The sequence below is a fragment of the Astatotilapia calliptera genome, chromosome 23, assembly GCF_964374335.1.
Source record: "Astatotilapia calliptera chromosome 23, fAstCal68.1, whole genome shotgun sequence".
NCBI lineage: Eukaryota > Metazoa > Chordata > Actinopteri > Cichliformes > Cichlidae > Astatotilapia > Astatotilapia calliptera.
This window is the reverse complement of record NC_137443.1, coordinates 24,599,831-24,623,141: the sequence shown is the minus strand read 5'-3', so window position 1 is coordinate 24,623,141 and position 23,311 is coordinate 24,599,831. Positions and strand designations below refer to the sequence as shown.

At 40.4% G+C, this 23,311-nt stretch overlaps 1 protein-coding gene across 9 annotated transcripts in view; it reads left to right on the top strand.

Moving 5' to 3' along the window:
• Positions 1-23,311, top strand: part of inpp4ab (inositol polyphosphate-4-phosphatase type I Ab) — a 78,902-nt gene that overhangs the window by 5,488 nt on the left and 50,103 nt on the right. Inside the window, exon 2 of one of the 9 annotated variants that reach the window (XM_080297792.1) lies at positions 22,163-22,222. The exons of the other annotated variants lie outside the window; for them this stretch is intronic. The gene's annotated coding sequence lies outside the window, so the exon portion shown is untranslated. The remainder of the gene's footprint in view (positions 1-22,162; positions 22,223-23,311) is intronic. 9 annotated transcript variants of the gene reach the window in all.

The window sequence follows — 23,311 nt, the reverse complement described above, 5'->3', positions numbered from 1 at the left end:
ATTTTGGAGAGGTGCAGTTTGGGTATGATGGGACACCTCTTGAGGAGATGTTGTTGCTTTTTCTGGCAGAGAAGGTATTAACTGGCTCAGATATTTGGGAAGCAGCGAGCTGGAGACAAATGTTTGCAGACAGGCAGGGAAAATAGGAGGATGCAAACCTTGAGGAATGATATACTGATTTCTCCCTGCAAGACAAATAAGAAATTTATTTAGAATTTCTTTTAAATTTTGATTTGCCCTACTGCTTGTCAGTGCGGTCTAGTCTTTGTGAACTATGTTTGCAGATGACATCGTTATCCATAGTGGGTGTGTAAAGGAGGAGGAGGAGGAGAGTCCAGAGTCGCAATGAGGGTGCTACACCAGAAGCCTCCTTCTGATCGCTTTAGTTGCTAGCAACCAGTTGGCGTGATGAGTCCTTCCTTTCACTGAATGTTTAAGAAACTAAAGCCCCGAGTGTTGATTTTAGAAAGTTCTCTTTTCTTGCTCATCACCCACTTTTATTAAAACTGCTGATATTGGGATTGTGGAGAGTTATAAGTAAGTAGGTAAAATGTATTTATATAGTGCTTTTCACAGCTAAAAATCACAAAGTGCTTTACAACACAAGAAATGGAAATATAAAACAATGTAAAACAATAAAAACAACATAAGAGGAAATTAATCAAATGCTTTTCTAAATAAAAATTTCTTCAGCTGTTTTTTAAAAGGATCAATGGAGTCCGTGCAGCATAGAGACAGTGGAAGAGAATACCACAACTGTGGTGCCACTGCCTGAAAGGCCCGATCACCACGAGTTCTAAAACGAGTGCACGGTACCACCAGCAGTCTCTGATCTAATGACTTTAAAGCTCGAGAAGATGAATTTGGTTTCAGCAGGTCAGATAAATATTGGGGAGCTTGACCATGTAGGGCCCTAAAGGTTAGAACTTAAATTTTAAAATGAAACCTAAAACTTACAGGCAACCAGTGAAGGGAGGCTAAAACTGGAGTAATATGAGATCTTCTCTTGGTGCCTGTTAAGAGACGTGCTGCAGCATTCTGCACAGTCTGAAGATGATTTAAGGCTGATTTGTTGACCATTACAGTAGTCTAAATGGGAGGAAATAAAAGCATGAATAATCGTCTCAAGGTCAGGCTTTGACACCATTAGTCTGAGTTTTGAAATATTCCTTAAATGATAAAAACAGTTTCGGACCAGCTGCTTAGAATGCTGCTCGAGCGACATCGAGCTGTCAAATATGACACCGAGGTTTCTGAGGCTCGATTTTACATAAGGGTCTAAGAAGCTGATATGCTGCCTAATTTCTGAGGCCATGTTGTCTGGAGCAATAATTAGAGTTTCTGTTTTATCAGAGTTTAGTTGGAGGAAATTGTCATTTAACCATTGGTTGATTTCTGTCTGTTGCTCTTATTGTAATTATAACTTTAATATTATTGTTTTGTTTACTCTTATTGTTGCCTGCTCCTAAACTAATTTCCCCTTGTGGGACAATAAAGAATTTTAAATTCAATTGAAATTGAAATTCTGCAGCACGGTGGCACGGTGGTTAGCACTCTTGCCGCACAGCAAGAAGGTCCTGAGTTCAATTCCACCATCAGGCCGGGGTCTTTCTGTGTGGAGTTTGCATGTTCTCCCCGTGTTTGCGTGGGTTCTCTCTGGGTACTCCGGCTTCCTCCCACGGTCCAAAGACATGCAGCTTGTGGGGATAGGTTAATTGGATATCCAAATTGCCACTAGGTGTGAATGTGCGAGTGAATGTGAGTGTGAATGGTTGTCTGTAGGGCTGCTCAATTAATCGAATTTTAATCACGATTACGATCTGGGCTTTCAACGATCATTAAAAATGACTGAGCCGATTATTAGCCCCTCCCTAATTTATCCGCGACACCTTAAAGGCCGGTCCGTGAAAATATTGTCGGGCATAAACCGGTCCGTGGCGCAAAAAAGGTTGGAGACCGCTGATTAAGAGGACCCGAGGGAAGCTCGGAAAGCTAAGCAGAAGTTATTTGGAGAGTGACTGCCGTTGGTTGAAAAGAGAGTTTAAAAAAAACAAACTTCAGTGGTGTTGCACACTATTTTATATTATTTTTTTAAAAGTCATTGTTAACCCTTTAAAGCCGGTGGACTTGGTTCTATAGTAGGTCTTAACGGGTTAAATAAATATCGTCAAATAATCGTGATCTCAATTTCAGTGAAAAATAATCGTGATTATCATTTTTGCCATAATCGAGCAGCCCTAGTTGTCTGTCCCTATGTGTTAGCCCTGCGACAGACTGGCGACCTGTCCAGGGTGTACCCTGCCTCTCTCCCTATGACAGCTGGGATAGGCTCCAGCGCCCCCCGCGACCCTGAAAAGGATAAGCGGAAGCGAATGGATGGATGGATGGATGAAATTGAAATTGATTGCTGCTAGGCCTGCCACAAATGATTATTTTGATAGTCGACTAGTCACCGATTATTTTTGCGATTAGTCGACTAATCAGATTCTGCATCCATTGGGAGTAAAACGTACAGCTTATTGCACCAGCAGCATCTGCTCTTATATAACTATCATTAGCTCACAGCTTTAAGTGTTTAAGGTATGTGCTAACTAAAAATAAAGACAAGATGATAGTTTATTAAATTTTAATGAAATTTGCAGATTGTTTCGGTGAAGTTTAATAAACTCCTTGCTATCTAAAATATAACGGGACATCGGAGTATATTCTTGAGCATCTCACACTCCTGATGATCAGTTGTCTGCTTGACGTTTATTCAGCTGTGTAAAAACTATAACTTTCATCTCAGCCAAACCGATTTACTCAGGAACAAATAAAATACTGAAATGGGCTCTAGTGAGCCTTGAACCCCGGCTATCGAGCTAGTGGGTAACAGACGTCTCCGAAAACGTCGGAACGCTTTTGAAAATATGTGGTGTCTTGATAAACTGAGCAGATATTTGAAGTTTACACAGTTACATTCTTGCCCGAAAATATGTTAAACGTTTATTTTGTGACCCAGAAAGAATGATAAGAGTAATATTAAAACTAACTAGCTGCCACCATTGTTGGAAACTGAGCTGGGCCGCGCTGTGAATTCTGGAATAGGTTGGGCCACGAAGTATACACCCGACGCATCCTTCAAATCTAGAAAAATGAAGGACGCATTTGTCAGCCCCATTTTTCGGAGTCTTCGAATTTGCACAGTCTTTGTCGTGTCGCTGTAACGTAATCGGCCTACAAATACGAGCACAGGAGGATGCGGTTCCTGAATTTGGACACAGGTACGATACCGGACACTGCTTCTTCTTCTTCAGGGTTTAACGGCAGCTGGCATCCTTGTGCATGCAGTGCTGCCATCTTCTGTTTCAGTCCGTTATTACACAATTAAATCCTACTACTTATTTCTGCGTCTTTCAGGATCTTACAAAGCTTCAAATGACGCGTCGACTATTAAATTAGTCGTTGACGATTTTAATAGTCGACATAATCGTGACTAGTCGACTAATTGTGGCAGCCCTAATTGCTGCTGTCACTCTTAGTTTGTATGAAAGATGCAGACTTGTCTGCAAACACTCAACTACTTGCAGAGGAGAACTCAAACTGGTGTAAACTGGAGATGGGGCCTCAGTGCTGCATTTAACACATTAAAAGGGCCCTGATGTTGGAAGGTGAATGTTCTTCATTTCTGGTTTGTGTTGCACTTGTTGCAGTTGACAAATGTTTGCAGACAAGTTGGCGTCTACCATGCAAACTATGGCTAACTGCAGCAGTCTGCTAGCAACCAATTTCAAGGATGTTTTTGTGCAGCACCCACTTTACCTCACATCCAATTTCAACCATTGACTGCCAGGAACCCCAGGGAGCCCCTTGCCAAACGGTAATACACATTTTTCCTTAGCAACTAGTAGTTGCCTGGTGGTTGCTGACTGGGCCGTACTCTTTTGTGACCGGGGCCTAACAACACTTCTTAGATGAGGATGATGAATTTGTGAAGTGTACTGTTGCTGTCTGCTTGTGTCTTGTTTGTAAATGATTTGAAAGAAAATCAAATGTGCAGTGATATGTAGAGGGAAAGGAAGAATTCTAGCGAGGAAGGAGGTAGGATAATATAAGCAATGCTGTGTTTTTGGTATATACAGTTGTCCATATGTGTCTGCGGGGAAGTGAAATCTTAGTCTTAAAGGGTGACGATGACCTCTATTTAAAAGGCATTGAGGTGAGTAACCAGTCAGGATGTTGGCATATCTTACTTTATTGGCTTCTTTACTACCCCCTTCCTCCAACACCCAGCCTATTGATATTATTTTTGCCTACAGCAGCCTTAGTGCTCCGTGTTGCCGCCTTCATCATGGTGACATTTTTTTGTGTCATTGTGATGATTCATTATTAGTGACTTACTTCTCCTTCGCACCAGATAAGGTCACGTAGAACTGTTTATTAGCGGTTTTTCTTTCCACCCTTATGAGCAAAATAAATTTTTCCTGCACATGCAAGCACTGAAGCATTTCACTTTTCACACGACTCAAGGGACAAGACGGTGAAATAAAGCCAGCAGTCTGAGTATCAGTTTTCACAATTAGAGCCGTGGAAAGTTTTATTTTCTAGTAATTGTAAGTCAGCTTCACCACATAGAGATTTTATGTTAGATAACTGTTGCTTTCATGGCTGAAGTGTGACTGGTAGTTTTACTGTGTCATTACTAGGGGTGCAACGATATTCGTATCGATATTGAACCGTTCGATACAGTGCTTTCGGTTCGGTACGCATATGTATCGAACAATACAAAATTTTTAATTTATTTTATCAACTTTCCTTCTGACGATGCTGTCTGTGTGGAGCGCTCAGTGGATCTGCGCTCGACAGTGCAGCCTAGGCGGAGTAGTCGAACGCAGATTCACTGAGCGCTCCACACAGACAGCATAGTCAGAAGGAAGAGCGCAGGGCAAGCTAGCGTGACAGAAGTTAAGCTCTCCTTGCAACATGGCAAATTGAACCTCCCCCACCCTCATTCAGATCTGGCGTTTGGAATTATTTTGGTTTTCATGTGAAGTATGACCCTGAAGGTAAGCGCTCATGGACTAAAGTAAAACAGTATGTTGGATGTGCCGTGCAATGCTCAATTACATGGGTGGGAGCTAGCGTGTTAGCGCAGTTAGCTTGTTAACGTGTTGGCTGTCTAGCCCCATGCACGGGGCTATCAGGGGTAGCTCGTTAACGGAGATTTGCCGTGTTGTGGCGTTAAGGTCATTTTAACGAGGTTAACCTGAAAGCACTAGTGGGAACACAACGAATATGACTGCACATTTACACCAATATCATCCTAGTGCAAAGACAAAAACAACAAGCATGCATGCTACAAACTTTACCCGAGTCATTTAGACAGCCGTTAGCACAGGATTCTCCTTATGGGGACCTGATATGTTTAATATGTTGCTGAGAATATAGCCCAGAAGAAGCGGATAGTATAGCTTTTATTTTGGAAAGAGACATTTCTCTGTAATAAACTCTCTTTTCCAAAGATGAGTGATTCCTCAATAAGATACAGGGCTCGCAAAATCGCTAGCCCGACGTCCCGGGGCTAGCGATTTTTCCAGTCGGGCTACCAAAATCTATCTCTGCCCTGCCCGTCGGCCTATCGTAGGAAGGAAAAATATATGTCAATGCTTTTGCATTCTTTCAGAAATGTAGCTGGGTAATTATGTCATTGGCATCGGTGAGCCACTGTCAATATGTGACATATTGAAATCGCGTTTGAATTTGCGCTTGTTTTTTGCTTTCACTTTGCAATCGCGCGAACTGTGTATAGAGAGCGACAGCACTGATCTGTGAGTGATGATAATTTGTGCACCAATTCCTCTGACATTGTCTTATTAATCGTTAGCTTACTACGCAAACATGACAAGTGAAATCTCCCGCAGCTTAAACATGTGAGAGGTTGATCGCGCAGAGAATCGCTGAGCTTATGTGAGTGCGTGTGTAAAAGCAGCAGGATATATATTTTAGTTCTGCTGAGCCAAATAAGACAGGTCAGGGTGAAGAAGTGACAGCCAAAGAAAAGCTTACCACAAAATGGAGAAGTTATGACAAATCAGACTATAAGGCAAAAAGAAAGTGCAGCTTTATGGTTTCATGGACAAAATAATTTCTGTGGCTGCGATATGATGAGCTAAATAACCAGGGCTGCACATAAGTGGTCCACAGGTGCGCATTCGCTGTCAAAATAAAAAACACGCACAAGGGTTAGGGTTAAATTTAAAAACTGTACTTTTGAGTTAAAATATATATTTATAATTTTAATAAATGACAAATTAAAAAGGCATGAACATTTTTTTGTATCGAAAAAATATCGAACCGTGACACCAAAGTATCGAACCAAACCGTGAATTTTGTGTATTGTTGCACCCCTAGTCATTACAAACATACTTAGTAAGTAGATAAAGGGTCGTGATTGAGAAAAGGATGAAGAATAGTTAGCAAAAAACAAAAGGTGGTTTCAAAACTCCCTGATGTTTGTGCCCACATGATGAATTTTACCCCTGGAGGGTCCTGGAGGATCCTAGAAAAATGCATACACTATTGGGCTTAGAGCCACAAATCGACCTAAGACCCTCCAGGGGTTATTAATGGCAGTTCAGTCTCTGAATTCATGTTAAAATCTTATTTTAAGCCACAATTAGAGCACAAGCCAACTTAAAAAGACTGAGTTTTGACAACTTTTAAGGACAAAGAAAAAACATGGATTTGCTGCTTTTTAGTAATGACAAATGCCACCATCCTGGTGTTGTAGTGCTGTCAAATGTGCCAAATATCACATTTGATTTTGTGTATTGTATTTTTTAGATGGGTTTTTAAAAGACAGAATTGATCTTGAGTCTCACTTTGTGAACAAAGCACAGCAGAATGGCCCTTAATAGATTTGTTGACCTGTCCCTTTCCCCAAAGAGCCAGTCTACAGCAGAATTTGGGAATGGTGTATCGAATGCCAACTTAATATAAAATAGTTCACAGTATGTAAAATCTCACCACTAGATCTCAGTTGATTGGAGATTGCAGTCGACTGAGTTGTTTTCTTTCCACTCCGAGTTTAAGTTCATAATCTATGGTGGTCAGTGTAGGACTAACAACTCTGGCTGCCGCAGCTTACCATGTGAGTTCACATCTATGTACTTCGGAGGAGGCTGTAAAACTTTGTGGAAGGAGTCTAATACAAGTTTATGAGTTGGTGAAGCTCACTAATGTCTGATGACAGCAATATGGAGATGGATTTTTGAGGATTTCTTAAACGTTACTGTTGGTAAGCGTGGATGTTTTTGCTGCTGTTAGCCTCTGTTACCTGCTGTTAGCCTGCATTAGTGAAACTTTGCTTTGAAGTGGATTTAACATTGTTGGACTCGGACACTTGGTGAATAAACTCTCATACTATGAGAAAATGTAATCAAACTGTTTATCAGAGGGAAATGTTAGGACACTGGAGCCTCACATTAGTTGATATCATGTTCGCTGATAACCAGCTGCTGTTGTTTAGCCAGCTTTTTCTCAGCTGTCTGGAGATGTGAGGGTCGCATTTCTAATCTGCTGACAGTAATTAACTGCGTCAATATTGTGAGTAAATGAGCATGTTAGAGCCCTGACTTCAGTTGAGGAGATGAGGCTTGAAGTAAAGTGGATTGAAAGAGGTGGCGATGTGGGAGGAGAGAGAGCAGTGGTAGAGGAGGGGATAGATATAATGAGAAAGAGACGATGATGATAATATACAAGTACAAATTTAAATGGTCATATATAGTTGGAAGGAGCTACTTGTTTCTTTCCAGAGAACCTTAAAAAGAGACTGGATGGGTCACGTGCAGGACATGCTTAAAAAGTCAAATTTGTTTTGATGTCTTTGTCACAATTTATAAAAGTCATGGCTGCCTGCTGACGCCTTTCAACAGGCATTACCACAGTGGCTGCAGATTGGCAGGTGTTAGATACACACCCAGTGTTTGTAGTATTTTGCAGCATTGCTGTATTAAACAATAGTTAGGTCATTTCCTTTTGAAGCGGCGGAGCTTGCAGATGTTTTAAGAGCCCTGTGTTGTGTTTGTTGGCTTAAGGCTTCTGTTCTTCATCAGCAAGTCTTCAGTGATTACTTCCTTTATGGTGCAGGAACCAGTGCTTACAGTTTCCATCAAAGAGAGACTCGCAAGTTGACACTGCCAGCTCGCTTCTGCTTTCATTGTCTTCTAGTCTTCCAAAGCTGAAGACACTTCTTTTCTGCATCTTTTTGTGTTGCAGCATAATCCTGAGCAGAAAAGACCTCCGCGGCTTCACTGGTTCACGTTTGAAAGCCCTACAGTATTTTTTTTTTTTTTTTTTTTAATAAATAGGACAGGGGGAATGAATGAGAGAAAGAGGGGGAGAGAAAGAAAGAAAACCAAAGGGGAGAAGAGACGGTGAGAAGGGGGGGGAAGAGAGAGAAAAAAAAAAAAGAACTCCTGGGTCACCTGTATGGAGAAAAAAAAAAAAAAAAAAAAAATGACAAAGGATGAACTGAAGCTCTGCCATCACGTAATGTCGCATACTGCTGTTTCTGATGTCATTTAGGAAAAAAAAAAAAAAAAAAAAAGCCCTACGGTATTCAGTAACCCTTTGTGTGTTTATTTAATGTCCGGAACTGTACTCGTCTTACGTTTATGCTGGAAAAGCCATCATCAGGTATTGTTTGAATCGTGGCTGTTAAGGAAATATCCCTGACAAGTCAGTATCCAATGTGTCTAAACAGAGGTTTTCACCTGTCAACATGTGACTGCCAACTTTCTCTTCACTGGTGAACTGAGTGGTTTGTGTGCTGTTTTACTTCTGTGGTTGTTTCATTTCATTAAAGAGCTGTGTGATGGTTGGTTTAAACAAGTCAGGCTTCACTATATTTAATCCTTTGTCTACAAACCCAACCTTTATGTTCTAAAAAGGTCTAAAAGACCTTCAGGAGATATTTGTTAGTCAGAATCTGAAGTGTAGGAAGACTAGTATATCAGCTCTTAAGTGTCATCAGGGGGCCAGACTTAGAGCTGCTGCTGCTGTGGGCCAGATTGTTTAAAGACACTTCCTGAAACAGCAGAAGGAAGTGGGTGCTGGCTCAAGCCAGAAGCAGTTTCACACTACAAAACACAGAGTGAGGCTTTGACTCTCCTTTCATACTCAACATCCCTCTCTGTCAGCTCATATATTCCAGGACGTTTTCAGCAAATATCAGAAACGTGATTAACAGATGTACACGTCAGCTTGTTGTTGTTGTCTGGGTTTCTTTGGCTCGTAGGGCTGAGGAGAAGTCGTGGCATTTGCAGCTTTTTCGAGCCAGAGTTGAGCTCGATTGAAGTGAGAAATGGATGGTGAGGGTGATGAGGCTGAGAGGGAGGGGGAGAAAGTGGGTGTACTCTGAGGTCGTGGGCAATGCTCATTTTCATGTGAAAGGGCTACAGCTGCTCTGTCGCTCTGAAGAAATTATTCATGCTTTATTCTAATGCCGATCCCAGAGGACACACACACACACACACACACACACACACACACACACACACAGGGGTAACTGTTATCGGCTCATGGGTGCAAATGTTGACGACTGATCTGCTGCTACTGCTGCTGCTGCGTCATTTTTATTTTCCAGCTTTGCTTCAGTGGTTGAAAATGAACAGCAAGAGCAACTGCTAACCCAACCCTGACTGTGGGTTCATTTAAGAGTTCCGTATGTGAGAGGGACACATCGCAGATCAGCTCTAAAACCCTGACCTTCTGCTGCCATTTTTCAGATTGTAATATGTGCCTGGAACATCGTCCTCACTGACCCCAGATCAGATTACTTCCTCTTTCCTGTTTTCCCATCAGGAGACTGTGAGTAGGCAACAAATATCAGAGAGACCACAGACCTAAACCACTAGAACCAACGAGCATGGCACCTGTGGCTTGAACTATAAAGCAGGATATATATATCCAGGATATGTTCCTACTTTCTGGTTTCACTTTAGGGCTTTATACAGTGAGCAAAATACAAAACACAAAAATCTGCTGTAAAAAATGCACATAAATTGACAAGAAGAGGAAGAAACTGAGATGCTGGGTTCATCCGATTCTCACAAGCAAGGAAGAGTTTGTTTTGATCCTGGACCCGCTTTCCTACATATTTAATTAACCGAATTTCCCAGAGGAACCCACCCGAGGGATTAATAAAGTTTTATCTTATCTTAATTTTACGTTCTAGCTCCGTGTTTCACGTAAAATAGTTTCATTTTACTGAAAAATATTTTTAGCGCACTAAATATTCGCATATAAAAGACTTTACTGTGACACTGGAATTCAGCAGGGGTGTGCGGCTCTATCAACAATCGTTTAGTATCGATACTATGTCGGTATTGGTATCGATACTTGTGTGGTAAGTTCGATATTTTGTCTTTGTCTTAATTTTCGTGTGTAAATTGATAATGATTCATCTCATAAATCATGACACACTACATAAGTTGCCTTTGTTTGTGGAAAGTATCGGTACTGGTATTGGTAACGGCAGTATTGACCCTGTATTTACTTGGTAGCAGATAGAAAATTTGCAGTGTCGCACAGCAGTGTAGGTTAAGGTGTTGCACAAACGTGGTTATCAGCTTCACAGGTCAGCCAGGGTTTTGTAAGTTTAGCTACGAGAGGTGGTGGTGGCACAGAAAGGTTTGGAGAGGTTAAAAACACTTAAATACAAGGCGACACAGCTGCTGCAGTGCTGCGCGAGTGCTTGTTCAGTAGTGTAGGATTTTATATTAAAAGTAAATCGTGAAAGAAAACCTGAACAGCATTTTATTGTTAATAGCAAATTATACAAAAACATTATATCCAGACATTCAGCACGAGCCAAATGTAAGCTCAAACGTATCCTAGGTGGTCTTTTTTCCTGGGATTTTAAGACCTAAGTTTAGCTCCACCTTATCTTGGCTTGAGCTTTTTAACAGTCCGGTTAAACCCTGCTTTTCCACCATTTAATTCACAGTTTCCTCTTTCTGTGCTGCTATCAAGTGCTGGGTGGAGTCTTTTGTTTACTTTTCAACAGCTGCTAATATTTCCTGTATGCGTGCCTTCATCGCCTCAATGGCCTTTTTTTTGTTGTTGTTGTTGCCTCCAGCTGTGAAACAAGTTTGTTACGGTCATCATCAGATTGCTTTCAGTTGTTCTTTAAAAGCTTTGTTGAAACAGCTTTCTTTTTAGTTACTAGATAGCAGACATGGGAATAACCAGACACCCATGCTAGGAGAGTATCACAATACTCAATACAATATTATCATGTTGTCATATATTGTCAAAGTTAAACGTTGTCAATACTGTTTCATGTGTCCACACTAACACTGTCATTCAAACCTGCCATACATGTTACCAAAAGATGGACTCAGTCTGCAATTAAATGTGATCAAGCCGTTGGTTATAAGCCGTCTGTTTCTGATAATACAGCAATTAGCTATGATTAATCATCGAAGCTAAGCGTGTCCAGGGTTTTTCAGTTGAGCTTATTTAATGTAAGCACGAGTTGAGCCCTCCTTTTTTTCATAGCATGCCCAGAACATTTTAATTTATTTAATAAAATATTGGTATTTGGTGTCCCTGTATCGATACGCTGATGCCCAGCAGCGTTATTGTATCCATGACAAATACCTAAAAATGTATACTGGTGTTATGGTGGTGAGCATAGGACATGACCTTAAAGTGATCTGCCATCATAATCCACAAAACCCACAGCACAGGCCTCGGGTAGTGTGCATTTTAATTCCTTCATTTATTCATATTCATAATAATTTCCCACATATGGTTTTATATACAAAGTCATGTCTCAGGGCTGCACCAACATGGCCAGAATCAGGACCGCTTCTGTCAGTATTTTATTCTTGAATATTTAACGTGAACAAGCTTTTAGAGTTCTTTAAATTTAAATAGGATGCAAATGGAAAAATTAGGGGTGGTGTTCCCTTTTGTTATGTTTGCTTGAGCTGAACTAAACTGCTTTTAAGAAAAGGTGAAAATGCACCTCTGTAAAAGAAAAGGTGCGCTTGATTTACAACACAAGACAACTATAATCACTGAAAGTGAAATGAAATTAAAATCCAATGAATCAATCAGACATATTGTGTCCTCATGTGTCTTATTTTGTCTGAGTAGCTGTGAAACCCCAAAAGATTGTAGCTGGCAGTGATGTGCAATTACATTACTTATGTTTCCTCCATATCTTAGAGCTGTTTGAGCCCAGTAGATACACAACAAACACTGTGGGCTCAGAAGTAAGCTACTTGTGCAGTGAGGTTAGATATGCACATTTGATCTGCCCTCAGGAAAACAGGGTTGGAGGAGGGATTCAACTAGCTCCCATGCTTGTCGTTTCTTGCAACATATGGAGACTTTTCGTATTTGATGTCAAGAAAAATAAAGAAAAATAAAGCTCAGAAATAGTGATTGACAGCCGGGCTGTGTCTGTTTATTTTGTCCATATTTAGCCCTAAAAGAGTTGTGAAAGTATGACAGCATGCCACCCGCACAAACTGGTGGAAATATGACTCTTAATCAACCCACTGAGCCTTTTCCTGTTAATTATAACATCTGAGTGGTGCATAAAGACAAAAACAGTCCTTTATTTCTTTGTCTCGCACTCTGGTTTTTCACAAAATGAAGTCTTGCCTTCTTTGAGAGAAGTGTTTGTAACCTTCTAACTGAATGATTGCTAAAGACAGTAAGGACATTTGTGAGTATGAGTGGAGTTTATTACATGTGTGATGTGGCACAGATAGCGTGGTGTGGTCTTGTAACTCTTGATTACTGTCACTTGCTGTTTCACATTGTTGTGCTTTTGTGAACCAGCTGGGCGACAGTCGACAGAGTTTTGGCAGCCAGCGTCATGTTGTCGGTGCTTCCTCTAAAAGTATGAAGGCCGTAAAGGCCACGGCACGCCTGGGCAGCATCGTATCACGTTACACATCAGCCCGAGCTCAGCAGAGGAACTGATTTATTCATATTTGAGAAGGTTTTTGCATGTATATCACAGACAGAATAAGCTTCTCTGTGCTTAAAAACTCAGAGTGATGGATCATTGCTCTGAGGGTCAGAGATGTAAGCTAACTCCTTCCCCTGGATCTATTAATCCTTTAATGCTAACCTTCAGATTATTATTATTATTTATTTATTTTTTTGGGGGGGGGTTGGATTTTTTTTTTTTTTTTTTTTTTTTTTTAAACAGTGAATCACTTTTACGGATTTATATCTGTGCAGCTTTTCACATTCACATATTTGTGTCAAGGGCTGTTGGAGTTTATGGGTGTTTTAAAAACATTATCTCCATTTATCTCAGGTCTGTCCTCCTCTTCTCTGCTCCTTCAGGAGCTGCTTTACTGCAGCTGCACGCTGAAAGTCTGAGTAAAATAAAGTGACAGCAGGTTTTGTCACGCACCAAGAGATTCACTTCCCTCAGTGAGCCGTACAGTCAGACTGAGTCACTCACACAGGTGCAGATAGGCTTTTGTTGCTCTGCTGATGGGTTAATTCTGAGTTTACTGACTGTTTTTGTTGCTCTTGCTGCTACTCGTCTTGTCTTCTCTGCTTGCTGAGCATATGTGCTAAGGTCTGGTGCTCAGAAGTAATTGGACAGTAGTCAGAAAAGCAGTTTCATAGCCAGGCAAGGCCTGTTTCCTTTGTTACTTCAAAAACCCAGGAGTTGATTCCAAGTGATGAGCTTCTGTTTGGTAGCTGTTGAGTGGATTTTCAGTATGAGGTCCAAAGAGATGCCAGTACAACTCAGGGATGCCAAACATTAGGCTGAAAAACCAAAATAAACCTATCAGAGAGACAGCATAAACTTTAAGAGTGGTCAAATCAATCTGCTCCCCGAAAGGGCCTGAATGACCACAGAAGACAACTAAAGTGGATTATTTTTGATACTGTTAAACAGTTTATTATATTTGTTGGCACTCTGATGTTCCATTTTACCCTCATATGTTGTATACAGAAGGATTACTTTTTATAATAGATATTGCAATGTTAACAACATGATAACTATATAGTTAATTATGAGCATTTATTAAATAATAATGCTCCATAAATAAAAGAAAACAATGTTGTTTTTGTGCATAACAAAAAGCTCACAATTGTGCAGTCAAAATGTAAACTAACAGACGCTGAGCATAATAACAAAGAGATTTCACAGCTGCTCTGTTCCCAACTTCTACTGCCTGACTGACAGCCTGGAGTTTGAAATCTGCTTTGTAACCGTGTCTCTGAACAGGTGCCATTTATGGTCCTTATACACACACAATACGGTAATATTACGTTGAAGCACAGTACGTATCACTCCGCGAGGCTCCTCGGTAGCCGTAATGCTCCAACAATCCATCAAGCGCTGCAGCTCCGTAACTTACCAAAGTCGAACTAAAACATTTTTTGACAGATTGCTGAGCGCCGTGTATCACCTAAAATCGGTTCGCGGTCAGTAAGCACAACCAGAATTCATACATAAGGCGCGCTGTCTATTTTTGAGAAAATGAAAGGATTTTAGGCCGTGCATGTCGTTAGCGCGGTTAGCTCGGTTAGCCCGCTATCACGTTGATGCCGTCCAGCCCCACGCACGGGGCGATCCGCGGTAACTCGTTAACGGAGATTTGCCGTGTCCATCTTGTCGTTGCCTGCAGATGAAGCGATGGAGGAGGGGAGCTGTGTTCAGTGAAGGAGAGGCGAGGCCGAGTAACGTTGCGTAAAGACAAAAGTGGACGAAAGAGCGGCAAACTTGTGGCTCCACAACTATAATTATAACGTAACTTATACTATATCGATATAAACGATATTGTCACATCTTATATCTCGTATGAAAATATATCGATATTTTTTAAAAAACTCGATATATCGCCCAGCCCTACTTCACATTACCTTAAACACTCAGAGCCACACTTTTTTTTTTTCTTCCTAGGCTTGGATATTTTTCATGTCATTAAGAGTAAGATTCCTAATATGGAGCTACATATATAGAGATACAGAAGCCTCACCCATCTGCTGTTTAAGAAGAATGCTATCTTAAAGAGTTAGAAAAAAATTTATTTTTACCTGTGAATCATGCAAAGCTGCTCTAGTAAACTTTAGGGATAAAAATAAGGAGCTGGAAGTATGTCCACTTTAATATTGATGCCATATGTTAGGAGTGAATTAGCTGAAAACTATAAGATGATGAACTTGGGGGCAACACCCAACAAATCCAAATCCACATGCTGAAACTGGAACAATATTAGCCATATTCATGGTGGGATTGTTTTTATTTATTTTTTTATTTTTTACAACAACTGAAAGTAGTTTAACATGTCATCTACAACCATGTCCATCTGACCCTTTCCTAAAATGTTTTAATCTATCTAAACACAGTGTTCCCTAGAGTCTCTGTGCATTAAGTGTATCCGTCTAGTTTATTTTTATGTCTGTGCAACTTTAATCTTTTGTGTGATTTCGGAAATGCATTGCTCTGGATTGAGCCATACACTTGTGTAACTTAGCACATGAATTCACATATAGCATTAAAAAGCTTATAAAAGCTTATTTTGGTTCAAAGTCACCAAACCTTAGATTTGACTTGTATTTTTTTACGTGTAGTTTTCAATTTCGCAAACACCATTATAATAAAAGTTATAGATATCGCCACAGTTATTCCTGTAAATAAATAAGCGTGGCAACATGTTCTTTTAGAGGAACTGATATGGGGTAAATTTTAAACTGAATTATGCAAAGCTGCTCTAGTAGACTCCAAGAATAAAGATACAGAGCTCCATTTAAACGGCCACACTGGGTAATAGTTTATATGATCATTTATATCTGGGGTGTCAAGAAACTAAAGCATGCAGAAAGAGACGTGATGGTCAACTTAATAAAATGTCGTCATCCTCTTCATGTCCTGCCTCATCTCCTGCACTGCATAAACATGCTCATTTATTTATTACTGATATAGTCGTAATTATTTAAGCTAATAAGTTGATATCGTTCTAGTTAATGTTGGACTCAAGTGTGCTAAAAAAAAAAATCGCACTTTACCTCTGATGAAGAGTTTCCAACAATGCTAAAGCCACCTCAAAGAAATGTTTGCTAACGCCAGTGAACGGCAACTGATGACAGTTAACTGTAGCTAATGAAGGCTAACAGCAGTCCTGCCTGCAGCTCAGCATATGCTCAAAGACTTCCCTCAGCATGACTGTCATTGGTCAGAAGTGAGACACGCACCTGAATCCTGTCATAGAGTTTTACAGCCTTCTCAGAGTAAAGATAGGTGGATGTTTCTTACCCAGCCCCTACAGCTGAGATAAACAGTAGATTGATAACCTTCCACAGATAGGGAACAACTTTGGGGCGGAGCCGGATCCAATCCAATATCAAAGGTAGAGGAAATACAAAACTGTACATTCGGTGATTTTGAGAAAACGATTTCCTCTTATCTCCGAGGAAGTCCATCCACTCTGCACACAACGATGATGAGTATTAAACCTGTCAGAGCTCAAGCTCTGTGTTGGACAGCTAATGATGTGGCAGAATAAAGCTTTTTTCCCCCTTCTGCATCGAGGAAGAACCAAATTTAGAAGAAAGTGTTTGACAGATGTGATCAGACAGACACAAACACACTTCTCCCATGAAAGCGTGTGTCGTAAGGCTATGTCCTCACTGTGTGAAAGGCCTCATGGCACAGAGCACGCTGTGAAAAGGAGGTTTCACCATGTATGGTCAAACTTGAGTCTCATGCTCATGCTTTCCAAATCTGTCTTTTTCTGCCTGAGGATGAAGCCAAAGACAGAAGCTCCAAACACACATAAATATGCACTCAGACACTGTCCAAGGCTAATGTGAGCAGGGTTAGAAACCTAAATGTGTTTCAGACTCGCGACTGAGAGAGCTGAAGGGTGGAGAGACCTTTTTTTGTGGACTCTTGTCATGCTAGAGGTTCATTGTGAGCTCTCAGTGGCTCGTTGTTCTGCCAAATGACAGCAAGTAAGATTTCTCAATCTACTGATTAAAATCTCTAATCCTATTCATGCTGGATACCCACCAAATTCTCCAGGATAAATGGAAATAAAGCAGCTATTATCCCGTATGTTAAATATTGTGATTAATGATGGATTAAGGATTTATTCCTTAAAGAGGGCTGTAAATAATCATTATAATCCTGTGATTGAAGGAATAAACACATCTACAGTTTACTACATTCACACATCTTCTTCTTTTCCAAACAAAAATGCAAATTCACTACTTTTAAATATTTAAGTAATACAAGATTTTGCTTGGCAAAATGACCTGAATGATTTCTTAAATACAAGTAGGAATTGTAAGATTTTCTTTAATTAACCAGTAAATTATGGCACTATTAAGAGTTTTCTATGACTTAGTTTTGATGGCATTAAAGAGTAAAATGACTAGCTTTATACAGGATACCTTGACTGCAATCTTATATATAAACAACCCAACTTAATTTTGACCTCAGGCTATTTCTTTTCCAGTATGATAGGTCTTTTCATAAAAAATAATTCCTGAGGAGGTTATGTCTGACTTAAAATGAGTTGTGTTTGCAGGAAATGATATTATAATCGTAAAATAAGAAGAAAATAGTAAAATTAACATTATTTATTTTATTTTTTATTTTTTGCTAATCAGTGTTTTCCCCTAGAATTAAATTCTGATTATGGCAGTAGTATAGGGTAGGGGTAGGTAAATGCCATTTCTGCACTCACCAGCAGGCCTAAATTTTCTTAATAAGTTAATATCTAATAATAGATGTGCTGTTCATCAGCCTCTCTGGTTAAGCTGCGTCCACAATGGAAGCAATTGGAAGAACATAAAATTTAAAATTTTTGTGGTTGTAGTGTATTGGTTTGTTTTTTGTTTTTGTTTTTTGTCTTGTTCTTTATGGATGATTCCTTGAGAGTCTGACTGTGAACACGGTTTCCCAGTAAGGACAAGAAAATGACAGAAGTCATTGTTTTCCACCTGAGGTGATCAAATGCTTTCAGATCTACAAAAATTATAAGCTATAACTTAAGTGAGGCTTTTATTGCTTGCAGTATTTCATAGTAAAACTTGAGATGTACCCAAGTCCTCCCTGTAATTGCTGCTGTTGATGGATCTTTAGGCCTGTTTGTACCACTAATTAACCTGAATGCGCTTTGTGAATCCTGGATCGGGGTTTTAGGTCAGGAGCTCTGGCCTGGATTAACCGTGGTGTTTATACGGTGTATGTGTGTCTCTGGTTCATCTGACTCAGAAACCTACATTGACACATAGAAGCATGCCAAATTTGGAGCTGCCTTATATGGCGGGTTTATCCCCTTTGTAAAAGTTTGTCATTTGGTGTTTTTTGTTTGTAGTGAATTTCCAGACCTGCTGCATTGATTCAAGAAGTTAAATCTGTCACTGTCATCTGCTGCAGGCCATACAGAGAGGGTTTGTTTTAGGCAGGATGTAGTGTGAACTCAAACTGAAGAAGGAAAATGCCAGGAAGCAGTATTTGTTTGCAGATCTGTGAAATGGTGAAAATATACTTGACCATTTCTGGGTAGTGAAAGGATTGAGATCGCTAACTGCTGCCCATTAAATGCCTGGACTTTTGTTTTGGAGTGTGTGTATGAGCCCAGTTTTGATAAGGAAAATTGGACATCTTGAGCCCTCTCAAACCCTGGTGTTTTTTGGCCCTGGGAGTGGAAAAAGTGACTTCAGTTGGCTGAGAGGCTGGAATTTTTTTTCTTCTTCTAGAAACAAAGACCAGAGATGCACAGAGTCTAATAGATTCTTTCTATTAAACCTTTTCTTTAGGGGGGTGGTGACACCTTAAATGTTTTGATTCTTGCACCAGGTTTGATCCTCTTTGCCTTCAAAACTGTCTTAATTGTACGTGGCACAGATTCAACGAGGTGGTGGAAGCATTCCTTAGAGATGGTGATCCATATTGACATGATAACATCCCAAAGGTGCTCTGTAGGATTGAGATCTGGAGACTGTGGAGGTTCATTTGAGTACAGTGAACTCATTGTCATGTTCGAGAAACCAGTTTGAGATGATCTGAGCTTTGTGACATGCCGTGTTATCCTGCTGGAAGCAGCCATCATAAGCAGGTACACTGTGGTCATAAAGAGATGGACATGGTCAGCAACAACACTCAGGTTGGCTGTGGAGTTGCTCGATTTGTATTTCGGGGGTTAAAGCGTGCCAAAAAATATCCCCCACACCATTACACCACCAGCAGCCTTAACTGTTGATACAAGGCACAATGGATCCATGCTTTCATGCTGTTTAAAGCAAATTTCACAGCAGAAATTGAAACTCGACGGACCAGCCAACAGTTTTCTGAACTTCTGTTGTCTAATTTTGGTATCTTGTGTGAATTGTAGCTTCAGTTTCCTGCTGTTAGCTGAGAGTAGCACTTAGTGTGGTCTTCTGCTGCTGTTGAGATGCTCTTCTGCATACCTTCGTTGTAATGAGTGGTTATTTGAGTTAATGTATCGGCTTGAAGTAGGCTGGCCATTCTCCTCTGGCCTCTGACATCAACAAGACATTTTCTGTTTTTTGGACCAGAGATCAGAATCAGAATCAGAATGGGTTTTATTGCCAAATGTTGAGCAGGTTTACAACATTAGGAAATTGCTGCGGTGCTTCAGTGCAAACATGCTGTCATAAATTGCGCTTAAATAGACATGAAAAAAATAAAAGTAAGAATAAGAATTAAAAGTGCTACGTAGAAAGATATATGCATGAGATATACATGAGATATATACATGAGAATAAGAATTAAAAGTGCTACGTAGAAAGATATATACATGAGTGCAGGTGGTGATCAGTGCCAAAACATGGAATGATGCAGTGAACACAGCGTAGGGTCATGAGTTAGTGGTGGGGACAGTCGTACGTTTATTGTTCATGTGTCCAACAGCAGAGGGGAAGAAACTGTTCTTATGGAGAGAGGTTCTGGTGCGAATGGACCAGAGCCTCCTGCCTGAGGGGAGCAGGTCAAACAGACTGTGTCCAGGGTGAGAAGGGTCAGCTGAGATCCGAGCTGCACGCCGCAGTGTCCTGGAGGTGTACAGGTCCTGCAGAGATGGGAGTCTACAGCCAATCACCTTCTCAGCAGAGCGCACAACACGCTGCAGTCTCTGTTTGTCCCTGATAGTGGCTCCAGCGTACCACACGGTGATGGAGGAGGTGAGGATGGACTCGATGATTGCGGTGTAGAATTGCATCATCGTCCGTGTTGGCAGGTTGAATTTCTTCAGCTGCCTCAGGAAGTACATCCTCTGCTGGGCTTTCTTGATGACGGAGGTGATGGTGGGCTCCCACTTCAGGTCCTGAGTGATGGTGGTACCCAGGAAGCGGAATGAGTCCACAGAGGTGATAGGGGTGTCAGTCAGGATGATGGGGGGGAGTGGGGCTGTGTGCTTCCTGAAGTCCACAATAATCTCCACTGTCTTCTGGGCATTCAGCACCAGGTTGTTGTGGCTGCACCAGGACACCAGATGTTCAACCTCCCTCCTGTAGGCAGACTCATCCCCGTCCGAGATGAGTCCAATAACGGTGGTGTCATCTGCAAACTTGATTAGCTTGACAGACTGGTGGGTGGAGGTGCAGCAGTTGGTGTACAGGGAGAAGAGCAGAGGAGAAAGAACACAGCCCTGATAGATAGATGTTGTGTGGAGGGAAAAGCAGTTTATGTAATACTTATAACAATAACTATGCTGCGTTCAAAGTCACTTAAATAGATCATTTAATCTACATTCTGATGTTCAGTTTGAACTTCAGCAGGTCATCTTAAATATTTGCATTAACAAGCAGTTGACATGTTGTACCCAATAAAGTGGCCAGTGAGTGTATTTTTTTTATTTTTATTTGGGATAAAAGTCTCAGGCAGTGGAGATGAATATTAAATACAGCTGTGAAGGTAGTCATGGTAGTGAAAGTACCATTAAAATCATCTTAAATCTTCTATAAGCACTCATGACAGTTTCAGCTCCTTCTGTAGATCACTCCTAGAAAAGTGGTCTCCTATTTAAAAGTGCTCATCCCCAATTCTCTTCTGACTCTTAGGAAAAACATTTGATACTCATGGCGATCTACACGGATTAAAGGAAACTTGCCAAAGGTGGAAACTAATTACAGGAGAAAGCTGAATGTATTGGTGAGGAAAAATCGCTAAAACTGCAGCAGCAGATTGGATTGTTACCTTAACTTAATTTGAAACCTTCTGAGATGATTAAATAAAGTTGTACAGAATTTTCTGGCACACCTGCTACTTTGAGTTTATCTAAAGACTAATCAGAAGGGTCTGAACGAAGCTGCTCTTGATTATAACATGTATTTTCATGACTCTGTGGCTGTTTACAGATTGCTCTTCAGTGGCCTTTCCTTCTTTCATTAGAGAGATCTCTTCTATCTAATTAGTGCTGAATGACCTCATGTAATTCAGAAAGAGACTCTTCTATTGCTCGGAATGCTGATAGTTTGATTAGTCGTTTAATAAGACTGATTATCTGAACTCATCCACACACCGCTGTTATTTTATCCACTGCTGGGACAGTAGATCTGAAAGCTAAATCAGAGGTATTGTCGTTGCCTTTAAGTACTACTCATGAGGTCAAGGGTTCTTCCTGAAATCTCATTCCAATTTTAAAAAAATCAAAAAATCAAAAATCAGTCAAATAGGAAATAAATTCCCTACATGACCCCCTGAGAATTAGCTCATTTGCTTGCTAGCTGTATGTGCTTTCTTTAGCTTGCCAAAGGCCTACTTACAATTTTACCTACAGTTTGACACCAGGCTCAACTAGTTTTCTAATATAAGATGGACATTTTCAAGTAACTACAGCTTTTGCTTATGAAGCTTAGAGAGCTTAAAATGCTGGAAACAATTCATTTAAAAACAACAAATATCACCTATTTTCAAAGGTAAAAGTTTGCATGAGTTCATTAAATATACTAAAGCTGTTGTACAGATACAGTTGGCTGATAGTGAGCCGGTCAGATGGTAGGCACGCACTTGGAGTGGAGACTTGCTGCAGTCATTAAAATGAACTGGAGCCACGATGGCTGTATAGCTGTTGTGTGTGTGTGTGTGTGTGTGTGTGTGTGTGTGTGTGTGTGTGTGTGTGTGTGTGTGTGTGTGTGTGTGTGTGTGTGTGTAAATCTTTAGGGAGATGGAGCTGCAGCCATCCTGACTGCTGGAGTCCGAGTTCACAAGCAGCATTTTAAGGTTATAGAGTGCACAGTTATTGCATGTTTACTGTTCACTGTGATGCACTTTGTTTTGTATAGTATCTGCACATACTGTGACTGCAGCTTTTAACAGATGCATTGGATGATTTTATTAGTAAAAATTGTTAAATTATGCCTTGCTGCTACTTTTTATGCAGAAATTATCAGTATGATTCCCATTTATCAAACTTAGAAAAACAAATTGTCACAGTCTCTAGAAAATGCCCTCCAAATTTGTTGGATTGATATTAAAACAGAGTTGTTCCACTAATTTCTAGCTCCTTAGTTTTACTCTTGGACTCTACTAGAGGAGCTTTGCATGGTTTATAGTTTAAAATAATCCCTCCTTAACTTTACCAGACCTCTGTGAACCCCCCTTACTTCAGACTGTTCTAGTTCCTCCCTCCTTTATGGCAGCTTTATTCTGATAGGTTGCCCCTCGCATGGGCACTCTTTCTGACATCATACAGAGCCAAGAGTAGAAAAAATGCCTGAAACTGAGCATTTAGAGTTTTTGAAAGCCTCTTTTGGCTCAGAGTGATTACTTTTACGTTATCTTGACCTCACAGATCAAAAGCACGGTCACTTTGACCGTGCTTAACAACACTGAAAGGAAATAAGGTGACAGAAAATAGCTAAAAGCACAATACCTCCACCGTAAATGAGTTTGTCTTCACAGGTCTTAAATTTTGTACCTCATTAAAACAGAGCTGTATTAAATCTGTCTGAACCTGACATGCATGCTGTGCATTCATTTACTGACTCTTCTCCAATTATACATGCATTCATTACCAGGCAGAAGTTACATAGGGAGGGGATATTTAAGGCCAAATGATTAAAAAGCAGCCATGCTAATAGTAAAAATACAGCTCTTGAATCAAAATCTAAAGCCAAAGTAATAAAAATATCTTGTTTATATGCATCAGCGACAAATGTCACAAAAGGAGAACGCTATTAAAAGTAAAATAAGACAATACTATGTGTGGTCTGGTTTATTTAAGTCAGGGGTCCCCAATCCCAGTCCACGAGGGCCGGTGTCCCTTCAGGTTTTAGATGTGTCCTTGATCCATCACAGCTGATTTAAATG